This window comes from Bombus affinis, chromosome 11, assembly GCF_024516045.1.
Source record: "Bombus affinis isolate iyBomAffi1 chromosome 11, iyBomAffi1.2, whole genome shotgun sequence".
NCBI classification, from domain to species: domain Eukaryota; kingdom Metazoa; phylum Arthropoda; class Insecta; order Hymenoptera; family Apidae; genus Bombus; species Bombus affinis.
Genome location: NC_066354.1, coordinates 2,245,245 through 2,258,785, shown reverse-complemented (window position 1 = coordinate 2,258,785; position 13,541 = coordinate 2,245,245). Strand labels below are relative to the sequence as shown.

At 44.2% G+C, this 13,541-nt stretch overlaps 1 protein-coding gene and 1 long non-coding RNA gene across 7 annotated transcripts in view; one reads left to right on the top strand and one right to left on the bottom strand.

Moving 5' to 3' along the window:
• Positions 1 to 13,541, bottom strand: part of LOC126922340 (homeobox protein homothorax) — a 500,699-nt gene that overhangs the window by 251,431 nt on the left and 235,727 nt on the right. The window lies entirely within an intron of this gene.
• Positions 9,037 to 9,919, top strand: LOC126922350 (uncharacterized). The gene is made up of 2 exons (XR_007712709.1): positions 9,037 to 9,545; positions 9,633 to 9,919. It is a non-coding gene; the product is annotated as an uncharacterized LOC126922350 (long non-coding RNA).

Here is a 13,541-nt window from a genome sequence, read left to right as displayed (position 1 = left end):
GGCCAGATTGAATAAGATATGGTATTGTTAGGTCGCCAACGTTAAACGATGTAGCCCGGGCAACCGGTCGCGTTACACGGGCATTGTTTAAACGGCACCGCAGTTTTCTGGCACCTCGTTCCCCTCGACCTAACCGGGAGGCGATGCGCAAGGTATTTTGATTTATTTCATTGGTCAGTAAGCGTGCAGGTTATTCGAAGGTTCCGCTCGATAAATATTCATTACCGCAAAATTTCCCGATCCCAAAGTAATTGGACTTGAATTACACAGCTGCAGCGCATAAATTAGTGACCGGTCAAATAATAAATAACTAGAGCGTAATTTACATTTTCAAACGAACCAGTCCCGAACTTTTAATTAACATTTCCAACTGATTCGCCCGGGGAGCGGGAAACGGATTCGACGTCAGGATTACAACTGACACACCGTCGACCAACTTGTGAAACGCCGGTCTTCCCCAATGGCGTATGAAGACGTTAAACCCGTTGGTCGAGAAGGAAAAAATATCGTCGAACAAAAAGCGAGGAACTCGAGCCACGAGCGAGGCAAAGAAAAGGAATGCGTTTTCCGTTCCCATCGTAGGTACGCGGGGGAAAAAATTGCGCTCGCGCGAGGGAAAAGGACGGCGCCAGGAAGAAGCGCGCGCAATTGGATAAAACGGTAATTGAGTTCTTATCGCGCGCGTCGTGGGCAATTGGGCGGCAAAACTTCTTCCGCTGTTTCCTTTGTACAGCTCCTCGTGCAGCGACGATATTGCTAACGAGGTCGCGCGTTTGTCTCCACCTGCGTCACGCTGTTAATTACGCCCGAGACGCGAGTGGAATGCACCGCTGTTCGACGAACGAGGCGAACCGTGTAACTATACCGAAGTCGAATCACCTACGTTGCTCTAGAGAAAATTGTATGTTGCCATTTGTCCCTTAGCTCAACTCGTAACTTTGCCTCTGATCGATGATTAGTCTTTAATAAAATGGTACCAACGATCGAACGAAATTCCAATTTGACGCGAGGTAATCACGACATCCGGTCGGACGTAAAAAAGGCGGCGCCATTTCAGATCGCCATCGATCAACTTCCCACGGACAAATGACGATCGCGAGCGGCGACGAACAACGAGAACCAAGTGGAAGCGCGACGTTCACCCCCTTTGGTCTACGGACTCCGCCTCCCCGATTACTCCAATACGAACTCAACCGATCGGGAATCATTGCGGGAACAACTGAACTTGACTTGGAAACAGGAAACCAAGCGTGGATTCGTGTCACGGACGGACTCGGTCTGTGCCTGGCCGCAGTCAAGGAATAGTCCTCGAGGTCGCACAATGCGTGAAAGTTGATCTGTGTTGAGCGATCGCCGGGATGTCCTAACATAAACATTGTTTATTAGAATATTTTTGTCGCGTCATTGATGATCCAGGAAGAACTAGAGTAACAATCGAACAACCAGGAGAAATGTAAATAATTAAGACTAACGCTAAACCATAATTGGCTATATTAATTTGATTACGCACGCGCGGCTTATAATCCGTAGCGGTGCCTTTCTGCCTCGGCCTCGTGCTGTATTTATCGTGACGCTAATTTTAATTGATGCTGCTCGCTTATCCTTTACTAAGAAGGGTAATTAACGACGATCGAATAATTGTCGGTCGTATGTGTATCGTCTAAATTTAAGACATTAAACCGCGATGGACACCGTAGCACGCATAAAAAATCGGTCGACGACGTAATATATGCCGGTTGCCGCGCGATTACGAAGCAAAGAAACGAGTTCCGGTCGAGCTTGTCGATGGTTGGAATGTAACGAGGACGAACGACATTAAATATGGACTACGCCACGGGGGAAGAAGCCCCGGGCTCGCACCTGCGGGTGGCTTCTTTCCCCGGCTGGTTCGGTTGGTAAAGCAGGGATTACCCGTGCTAAGAGGCTGAACAGGGCTTCGCGCCTCATCGTCTGGAAAATGGCTTACTGCTTACATTTACCAACCGCCCTCAACCCCTCTGTCACCCATACGTGTGTACGTTGCACGCGTACGCAAATCGTCTCTCTGCTCGGCTATCTACGTGTCGCGTGTTAGTTTTCTCTAATGTCTATTTTGTCATTTGTTATGGAAACCGGTGCAAGAAGAATGTATAATAGACTCGTTATCTTGCATGTTAGATCATTTGATAATGAAGTAACGATTTATTTAAAGATAGAGGAGTCTAAACTACGGTCGTTAAATTTCTATATCCTAATCTCTTTCTCGTTTCGAACAAACAGATTTAGGGTGTCGTAAGCAAATTTTAGCATAATGCTGAACAAGAAATGATATTGGAAAATGGTCCAAAGCATATAGCCGTAAGCATATAGCTGTAAACTGACATGTAGGTTAACGTATTCGTTGCTTGCGTCAAAAAATCTTTTACAATAATCCACATACATATTATTATACTATGAGGATGGAAATAGATTTATTTGCGAGAACTATTTATTCGATTAGCGATAAACGTGTTGATGGATCAAGACGTAATTGAATTGTTATCATCAGTAGCCAGCAAATATTCGCATTTTGGTCAGAGTAGGGTAATTCGAAGGAGGCTGTAGTGAAACTATGTAGCATCGGCAGGAAGCGAAACGTTAGCAAGGAGCAGTCGCGACAGAGGGCAAGAGGAGTGATTTATGCATTCCAGGGTTTAAGGAAAGGGAAGACGGAACCACGGGGTGGATTGGATTTCCTATTCCCGTGGGAAGAGCCATCCAAGCCCCTCCTTAACTTCACTCGAGTTAGCTTCACCGTTGCCTTACCAGAAGGCAGTCCACTTACGGGCGTTCACGAATCCATGGATCTGCAAAATGCTCGCGGAACTACACACACAGAGCGTTTTGGATCGCCCCCTTCTCCCAACTTCTAAGAGAGGTAACCATTACTGTATGTGCTTCATAAAGCTCGGCCACTTCGCCACTCGAGTGGAGTGTCGCACCCCTTAAACTTTCCTACCGCCTCCTTTCCATGAAAATTTCGCTCCAACCATCTCCCATAAGCAAATTCGCTTGCACAATCGAGCGAGAAAATTAATTCGCCGACGATGCGTTCGCGATAATTCAACGTGACTCGCCTGAAAATTGGGACGCCTGACATCTTCGGAAGTGGCCGCGAATCTGACCGACAGAAATTACAAGGATATTAAAACACAAATGAGATTTTACCGAGAACGAAAGCTTTACGAATAGCCGCGATTAAATTTCTCATTCGTGAGGCCACATGCATAAGAATATTTCTCAGTAAATATACACGTGTACGATGAATGAATGTAAATGCTATCTAACTACAACGACAGGACCGAGAAGCAAGAGAGAAAAATATCGCAGATGAACGAGCACTTTGTTCGCTGTTTCTAGGCAAATGTGGTTACTAATATTTTGACAATTAGCCTTAGTTTCTCGCGAATAACAGAGGAAATACGACAAAAAAGACAAAAAGAAAAAAGATAAAATGACTGATTCAAATGTAGGAAAGGCTAAGGGAATTAAAGCGTTCGTTTTCAATACGGTGTATATAAAAACACGTATATTGTTGCATATATAAAGTCAGGAAGCTGGCATCCATGTAGTTTTTCAACGACTAGCCCTCCACGGTGATGATTGACCGGTATCACGCGACGCTACTCGCCACACCGATGTACTCGTTTGGAGGAGAAAAAGGTAGAAAACAGTTGATCCTCATGGGCGGATGCGATCAGTTGCCGTTTTCGTATTTCATCGTTGCAGGCTAAGCATAGAAAAGTATGGAACCACGCGAGCCAGAACCACAAGCTCAGCAAATGGCGGCCTTTGCTTTTTTGAGGGAACGAGACTGGTCCTGCACAAGGCGTCGATTGACTTTGTGCGACAGGAAGATCGAGATTAATATTCACCGGCCGGTGAAATTAAGCATTGCGACGGACACGTGTTCCTAGTGCTCGTGAAAGTCGAGAAACAAGCCGAGCGATCCGGCTCCACCCCCAGCTGATTCGAAGGTGTCGGGTGTCCTGAAATCTATATGACCTTCGTCAACCCACCCCTACACTCATTTTACTCGTATCGCGTTTCGCGTGTTCTCGACTCACGGCACGCTCGTGCTGGTTGCATTTTTTCACTCGAACCGAATGTCTCGCAATCCATTACGATTTTTAGTTTATGTAGCAGTTTCGCTAGTTGGCAACGGAGACACGCATTTTTAGGTAAATCATGGTATACTCATTTTTTGCTAAGTGTATACAGTATATATGGATACTCGAAACATTTGATTATTTTGCATATGTAACATCAAGACCGCCTTGCACATCAGAATTAATATTATTAATGAAATTCAAATAATTAAAACATAAGAAGAGAATGCGATTATCCTATTCACTTTGAAATTATAAAAGAGAAATCTACAAGCTCTAATTTGTAATTTGCCATTATCATTAATATTATTGGCAAATTATTGCGCAAGAGGTTTACTTTAAGTATGTTAGTTCCAAGAATCAGCAGCAGCCAGTTAATGAAGAAAAACGCAGCCGGTTAACGTCGTACTATTCTATTTACGTATTCTTTGAAACACTCAACTCGTCGAAACTGAAACATAGAAAGTGTCACAGGAAATGGAAGAATCATGGAACAGTCTACATAACGAACGACAGCGTCGACGGTCTTTTAATCACGAAGAGGGATCTTGCTGTTTTACGACCCGCGACACGGCCAATAGACTAGACTCGAGGGGAACTTTAGTCACAGGAAATCCCAGAAAGAAATCGCCATTACCTGAATATCACATAAACACGTCAAAATATCTTTTAAATACTAAGAAAGCGGAAGCTTGTATCATTCTAAGATTTAGTCAATGAAATTCAGTATTTCCAAGCAAATTCCAATGGAACTATCAATTTCTTTGACTACTGAAGACGGAAGCGGATTCGAAATCCATGACACGAACACAAACCCTTTTTGGACGCGGAGGCTGACGGGTTCATCATGCGGCTGGCGTAGGTGGATCGTGCAGGCTTCGCGATAATATGTAAATATTCCGTTATCTCCGTCGGCGCGGCCCTACGAAGTTTCCCAGTCGGGAGCGGCGATTATTCGAAGCGCGTAGTAACTCGTGCAATTACGCGGCTTACGACAAATCGATAGCTTTTAATTACGTTCCGGGGGATATTTACGAGCGGCGCTCGGCCGGAGCGCACCCCTGCGAATCTCCTTGCGTACCCTGGCGACCGATAGGCCAAGTCGCGCACGCAGAATTTGCGATTTTTCCCTGCTTTCTTCCTGCCTCTTCCTTCGACAATCGATCACCGTTGGCACGCAATCGGAAGATTCGACGAGGGATAGGAAATAGGATTCGCGAAACGATTTAGGGGTTGTCTTTAGCTTTGTGGAGGTCGCAGCCCTAAAAATTTTAATACTGGTTTGTGGTGTATCTAAAAGATATAGTAAATTATATACGCGCGATAAAAATGTTCAATTTTATTAATGCGAAGGCAATTTATGATTATTAAATAAAATACAAATATTCCCTTGCGAGTAAAGTAAATGAACGATGATTATCAATGTGCAGCGTATTTACTGATGCACAGTTCAGGACAAATTAAAAACATTTATAACAAGATTTTGCTCTATCTGTCAGATCAACCGCGACTTCCACAGGGTTAATGACGCTGATGAGAAGAGGAGGAAGCGATCAACAAGCTACGATGTTTTCGAAACCTTCTTCCCATTCTAGTCGCTCGTTATAAGCCACTTCGTGTCTGGCTATTAATAATTTGCTTATCTGATTTCGCTAACGTTGCGTGCCTTACTCAGACAGACTCATACCACTGGCATACAGCAGGTGCTTTTTACAACATATAGACTCCTTTTTTCTGTTAAATCTCTAACCTATTTATCTTATCTAAACATCTCTCTCTCTCTCTCTCTCTCTCTCTCTCTCTCTCTCTCTCTCTCTCTCTCTCTCTCTCTGATATCCCTTTTATTCTTCAAAACTTACCATCACTTTAGCCTGTTTCTCTCATTTTATCGCTGTTTCATTAAACATCTGGTAACCTATCTTCAACAGCCCACGATAACTCTCGTTTGTCAACACTAGTTACATTCACGATTAGATGACTCGGTAATTACGTCTGATCCACAAATTCATCTATCCTTATACTGGCTGCCATCGATTCCCTTTTATCGATAGGATCTCGGTTCGTTTGTTCGAGTAAAGACACCGGCATGATTACGATGCGTATACGCTTGCCGAGGGAGGAGGAGCAAAAGGAGCCGGAGATACGGTAGCGGAGTTCGTCATCGGAAGCTGCTCCTTTCTCCACAGAATTGCGGAGGAAGAAGAAGAAGCCAGGGAAAATGATTAGTTATTAAAATGCCGATAATTATATATAATTAAGTGGCTGGGAGTGTCCTACGCATACGTTTACCGCGGTTGCACGGGTAAACGTTACAGGAGCTTCTTTTTTTCTTCTCGTTCTCTTGCCCGTCTTGCTTCCATCTCCTTTCGTTCCTCGTTTCTCGTTCTTACTCTCTCGTGAAGGGCTCTCGATGGTTAGCCGGCCTTCTGGTAGGTGGTTGCCGCGAACTGCGAGAGCAACGAGGAGCAAAACCGGCGTGGTACCAAGAGAAAGAGAAAGAGAGCGGGGTACGCGCGCATTATAAAAAGCCCCTAATAACTGTTATCCACGATCTCGGTCGGCCAGCGGGAGTATCGAGGCTGAGCGTCGAGAGTAGAAGTCGCTACTCTAGTAGGCGGACCACGGTAGGTAATGGTTCTGACGATGAGTTAAAAAGAAGAGTCGCGCGCGATTCAGCAGCTCGTTGTCGCGCCACCTCGGCAACATACTCTCTTACCGGGTCATTACCGAAACACGAAGCTAAATGGTCAAACGTTGAACCCTGGTTATTTAGAGTATTATACTTCAGTTGTTGTAAGCGTACAATAAAGTTATTAAGAATTATTCTATGCTCTCTGAAGTTACATACGCAGTCACTGAGAAGAACTTAATTCGTGACACTCTCAAGTAATCTCGCTTTCTTTTTCTAAGGCTCATAACGATCAGAATCGAACAGATTTTCTTACAAATCCTTCGACCTGTCGTCGAAATCTTTAGATATTTAATAACTTAATCCTCAGATACAGGATTGAGGGAAATCCAAAATGCTATAAGATGAGAATAAAAATGGACAACGCGGACAGAAGAGGATCGCTAAAGGTTAAACGCGTGACTCTCTAACCATCGTGTAAGGTTAATGCACACCGTGGAACGAATTAGCGGTGCAAATCGGTGCCGTCTAAATCAGTAGCCGAGATCGGAATTAACGCCATATTTCACGGCCGGTCGGGATTATTCGCGGTACCGAGAGCGGCCACGGGTACGCACACCGAGAGGCGAGCTAGTTCCTCGATAAGTTCATTCGGTCGAACGGTTGATAAGCCACGTGGTCAGAATACATTATAGACGCGGTGTGTACATGTGTGTACGAGTGTGTGTATATGTCGCGTTGTGCGCGCTTACCTACGCCGCCACGATATCATTAAAGCAGACCAGTTCAGATGCCGTCGCGTCGTCTCGCTCTCATGATCCCGTCTCTTTATCGACGTATCCTTCTTTCAATTAAAGAAAGATTATTAAAAACCGTGATTTTCTATTCGATGCTTTTTCTCACGAAAGCTGTACAAATTTTATTCGAAGATTACAAAAGTGTGATAAATGTACATCTGGTAAAAACGATAAGACTGTCTTTTTACTTGGTTTTCAGATTAAATACGTATCTTCAATTTCTTGAATATCCCAAAGATATTGATATCATTGTAATACCAATTATACCCTTGATTTTCCACAAAACATCATGAATTTAAATCAAATAACTTGCTTCTCTTTTTAACTCTGTAAACACGCAAAAAATACTCCATTTTAACGGCCATGTAAAATAAAAATTAGAAAATTACCAAAACTGAATTTCTACTGCATTTCCAAGAAAGCTACCTAATCTGTAACACAACTAATCATGATGTTCAAAACTCAAATCTTCATAGAATTAGAATAAAATGAAACAAATTTTCTTAGAGTTTCGAAAATATTCTGCAATGATATTTGAGGAAATTTCACGGGGAATACCATCGAGGGAGCCCGAATGGCAGCCGATGCGAGCAGATGCAGTCGAATATGCAACGCACCCACGAATCCTGTGAATGGCGGGGCACCGAGGAACCGCGTCAATGAGCCGCAGCCATCAAACTGGTCAGGCACGTATCGCTACTACGTCGGGCCCCGGTGATTTACAACGTGTCACGCGACGAGAGTTCAACCGTGCAGGGTCAAACGAGGCTGGAGCTACACATCGACGTTCGTTTATGTCGCCCCGTCTCTCTTATCCCGACAATAACGAAATTATGCGTCGGAAGTGGCCTGAGCGAGACGAACCTCATCCTTGAACCTTGCACGACGAATTTTTATGTATACAATGCGAAAAGCCATGAAGAAGACCGTGACCCAATGAAATTATCTTCTTTGTGGGAGATCTCAGACATCCTTTCCCATTGAATTAAACAGTACGCCAAGACTTCAAGGTGCACGCGTTCTGCAACCACTGGAAAATGGCGTAGCGTTTAATTTCCACATTCTTGGAATCGCGCTTGTATAATGTATATTTGTTTCGTGCAGAAGGCATTAATCTAATATTTACACGCTTGCCGATTCCAATATAATTTTCTACAAGAGCAATGCAGTGTATAAACTTTACGTTTAAAAATGTCATCGCATGTAACATATTTGTCGTTATTTATTTGCCTGAAAAGAGTTGAAAGTAGGCACTTTTCGCATCTGATATCAAAAATCCAAACGATCTCGAGAATAAAGAAATTCATTATTTTCCATTCGTATGAAATCATTTGTATGATTGGATGAACTGTTTCAAGAAGTAAACTTCGATAGCTTGAAGATGCAACAAAGAAGATTATTGACAGACCAATATTAAATTTAGAAGATAGTCACGAGGTCTAGACTTCTATGGCCATAGTTTGAACGAAGAGAACGACAACACGCGAAAATCGAAGCGGGCAATGAGCCAGTGGCGGAATTAAAATCAGTCCAGCTGCTCGTTTCCCTTCACGGGCTTCTGCGCGTGACGCGTTTAATCCGATTCCGTGGAGAACATCGAACCGACTCGATAACTCAACGGCGTCCAGTTGAAACGCGATTATCAAACTTTTTCCGTTTCCTCCATCTTCGTGAACAAGAATGTACAATGTGTTTCTTCCATATTTAGATACAAAACGATAAAATAATTTTAAAATACATTTTCTGTATACCATGTGTATATTAACGCAATTTCCTTAGTCGGAGAAGAGTAAGCGTTTAAACAGAATTCCGAATTTTAATGAGAACTAAATTGCACTATTAAATTCGTCATCAGTTCTTTCCTAATGGTTGAATTTCCCGCGATCAGATCGGGAAAACCGATACAATGGTTAACGAAGTGTTGATCACTGAATAGATTAACGCAATTGACGAATACCAGGAACGATATAATACAGTTCAATCGATGCATAGGTAATAATTAGAATCAGCAGAATCTCACAATTGTATGACGCGGAGGGAATTCAATTTAAGCCAGTAATCCTGATTGTTCTTTTTTAGATGCTCCATTCTTGAACGCGGTGACATCATTCTGAGAATTGGGCAGCCTCGTATCAAGGACGGATAAGCAACACGGTTTTTTTCCACTAGCTTCTGTCACGGGTCGCGAATTCGGCTTGTTACGTTCTGACGGCCTTCGAGTCGCGCGACCGTGAAAAAAAGAATGGACTAGATTCGAGATGGTTGCGCTATACTCCCATAGCATGTACCGCTTTCGTTGTACGTTTGTTCAACGAACAAACCTGTCCAGTTTGTGTGGAATAAAAATTTAACAAATGAAACTAAAATCTCTGCAGAGCATAGTCGACATACAAGCGAAACTTAATCTTTAATTTTTATTTTTTCGCATACAAAGAAGAATGTTACTATTGCACAAAATGAATGATATAACCTTATAAATTTGAAGGAAGCCGGACAGCAAAATAACCGTAATGATAACATTTATCATGGACTTTTTACATAAGCGAAAAATTAAAAGATAACCAGTTGGCTATGCACGTGGAATTACACGCGGGGTTTGCAATTTCCAAGTCAATTTACAATAAAAAAAAAATCTTTTAGCTCGGCTTGAAGATAGATCTTCGATGAAGCGAGTCGAGGCATCTACCGCGAACAATCGATCGCCGATCTACTATACAGCTCAGTCAGCTAACCTTGAATCGCCATTAGTTTGAATAAACGCAGGACTCTGAAAGCGCTGAGCGATCATCCGCGAACCGTTCACCTACAACAAGCAGCGATGATTCCAATTCCTCATTGTGCAACGCGAGCTAATCAGAAATCAACTCGACCCACGTGTACACACGTCCACAGATCGTATCACGGCGTAACGCGCCACGTATCATTCCTAGCGATTCCTGGAACTATCGGAGATCGGGACCGATAGCAGACTTGTTAATAAGAGTTTCGAGGAACTCGTTAATCGACTAGCGTAAGTGTGCGTTCACCAGCGACCAGCGGAGTCCACTTTAATTTCTAGGACAATTTAATTAGCTTCTAACGACCAATGCAACCGCACACGCCCGTACTAATAACTTCTTCATTTGCCTATTCCTCTAAACGACACAGACATTCTCTATAGACGTCAATTTATCGCGGAGTTGCGATAACACGTCGCGCTAACGATCCACTTTCACCGTATCTCATATCCGCGTGCAACGTTATTCCAGCCATCGGGTGCCGCATTCTTCCAGCCTCTCCTTCCCTGTTCCACGAGGATCTGGTCTCGAGAGGTTCCATCGCTCGCGCGAGCCAAAGCCGATGCTGACGTACCGGCTCGAAGAGAACGAGGTAAGAAAAAAAAAATGGAAAAAGGAGAGGGAAGAGCAGAGAGAGGCTGAGAGGAGGAAAAAGAAAGAAGAAGGGTGATGGGGAAGAGGGGCGGGGGATGGAGAGAAAGAGATTGTGCCAAGATAGGCCGCCTGCCGCCGTCAAAACTGGTAGGCCTTGAAGAATTATGCGAACTATTCTTGCCAGTTTGTCCGCCGAGAATTTACGAACGGCGCGTTGACGCGCTTGCCACAGCCACCGCGCGGTCTGTAAACTTGAGCCTGATTGAAGTGGGGATCCAACGTGGATGGATACTTTCGCATCTCGATGGGTGCATCCCTTAGCGCTCATTCACGGAAGGACAGAATCGTTAAGGTTGTGCTAGGATGAGAAGATTCGATTCTAAAACGATACGGAAGGTACGGCAGTCGACAAGTTTGATAAACGAACGATGAACGAAAGATGAACACTCGTCGTGGCATCAGCATGTATTCTTATTGTTATCAAAGTTTAAATAAACTCGGCACAATATCATGATAGATCATTCGCAAAACAGGCTCAGTTATCAGGAGCGACCACGATTATCGATAGGAATTAATTTTAATTTCCATGGGAATTAATACGACCCGTTATTGAAACGGAATATAACAATATACCGTGTCATCGTTAACTTTTAACACGGCAATTAACGTTTCCAACGGATGCAAATCGATTCGTTGAATGTACCTAACTCGCGATAATTCCTCTGCCACAAAAGCAAGTTCAATCGACCAACAAATCTGGAACTGAGATGGAATAACGGAATTAATATAAATCCTCATTACTCGCGTATCTGCGAGTTCGCAACGATAAGAATCAATTACGAGCCCTCTTCTCTCTCTCTCTCTTTCTTTCTGACTCTCTCTCTCTTTCCCTGTCTATCTCTGTCTCTCTCTTTCTTCATGTTCGCTACCTAAGATCGCCAGTGGTTACTTCCTGTTCGCAACAAGCAGATCCACGAGTACACTACTTCGTTTACTCGCCGCGAATGATTTATCTCCGATAACCACCGCGATCCTCTTCGATGGATGCACGACGTGCAGCCTAGAGACGTTCGTGAATGCGTCGTTGTCTCTGCGCTTCCTTCTGCCTTCGTCGTGTACTTCGAATTGCGCAACGTGCTCCCACAGAAACGTGTCTGCTTCCTTCTCCCTCGTTTCTCGTCTTCGTCTCAAGCCGCGTGCTTCCGATGCCCGTGCATCATCTCGTGCCTCTCGTTCCCTTTCGCGGTCCCGATCCGGTAACGAAGAGATCAAGCCGCGTCACGCTGCGCTCCCGCGGAACTCCATCCACCGCAAACGGTGTGCACGTTCACCTGTCACTCGGTGATTTGCATCGAGCGTTACGTCAACCGGTCGATCTATCGGTCCGCGGCGAGCAAAAATGCGTGTTGCACGGGGGAACCTTGACGACCGGAGAACCGGTGACGTTCCCGACGAGCCACGAACGAACCGACGTACCTACGTCTCTCGTCGGTTCCGGTTCAACCGCCTCGTGATTGCTTCTTGATGACCAACCGGGTACGGCGCGTCAGCGTTCGAAATCGATTTCGATTTACTCCGAATACCAACGACTCCTTCGTCTTATTTAATTCGGATTTATACAGGAAAATATTTCGTTCAAATTTACGTGTCTTACAATTACGTTTGTTCGTGAGTTTTAATAATTGGTCCACAGCACCGATCGCTGACGGTTAACAGGGTTAAGTACGAGTCGGCGAGCGAAATAGTAGTATACATATCATATTGCGTTTTCGGATCACCTCATTATATCGTATCATTGTTATATTGCCATGGTTATTATTACCATCGCCATTATCTATATGAGAATAAATACATACATCATCGTAGCACATTCGAATTTTCATTCTAAAAGTCGATTCTTTGTCCGCTGAAATTCAAATTTTCTCGTGTAAAATAGCTTCAAAGGTTTTCCAGGTTTTACAGCTTCCGCGGTACCAACAGGGTGAAAAGCGAATTTAAGACAACGGCAGACACAGAATCCGGAGAGCCTTTAGATTTAGGGCAAAGAAGCGAAATCGCTCGTGGATGCGAAGCACGGGAGTCGCTAAAATGTCCGGGAGGAAGAGCGGTCGTCGGTGGCGGAGCCGTGCGCGCCATCACGTGAATTCTAAAATGTCGTCTCCGTCTTCCCCACCCCAGGACCTCCCCCTTTCCACCCCGAGATAGTTTTCTAAATGCACCGACCGCGAGACGCACGAAACTCGCCAGATGTCCAAATGCCCGAGGATCTCGCCGACGGGAATTTCGAATGAAATTTCGATAGCGGACAGAATCCGAATTGAAACGACCGGTGACCTTGGCCGTTGGTATCCAATTATGGGTAAAATTCGCGGTTTGAATTTCCTTAAATCGTCGCCAATTCCGAATGCAGCGTACGAAGTATGACGACCAGGATTGCATTTTAAATCTCACGATGGCGGTTCGGGGAAGCCACAGGACCACCATTCTTATTGTTTAAACAGGTGCAAGAAGTCTTGAGAAATTGCAGAATTTCCATGGCTATCTTTCAATCTTAATTTCGCACACATTATCTCTGCTAGTTGGAAAGTTAGTGGGAAATCGTGGAGTTGATGGAGAA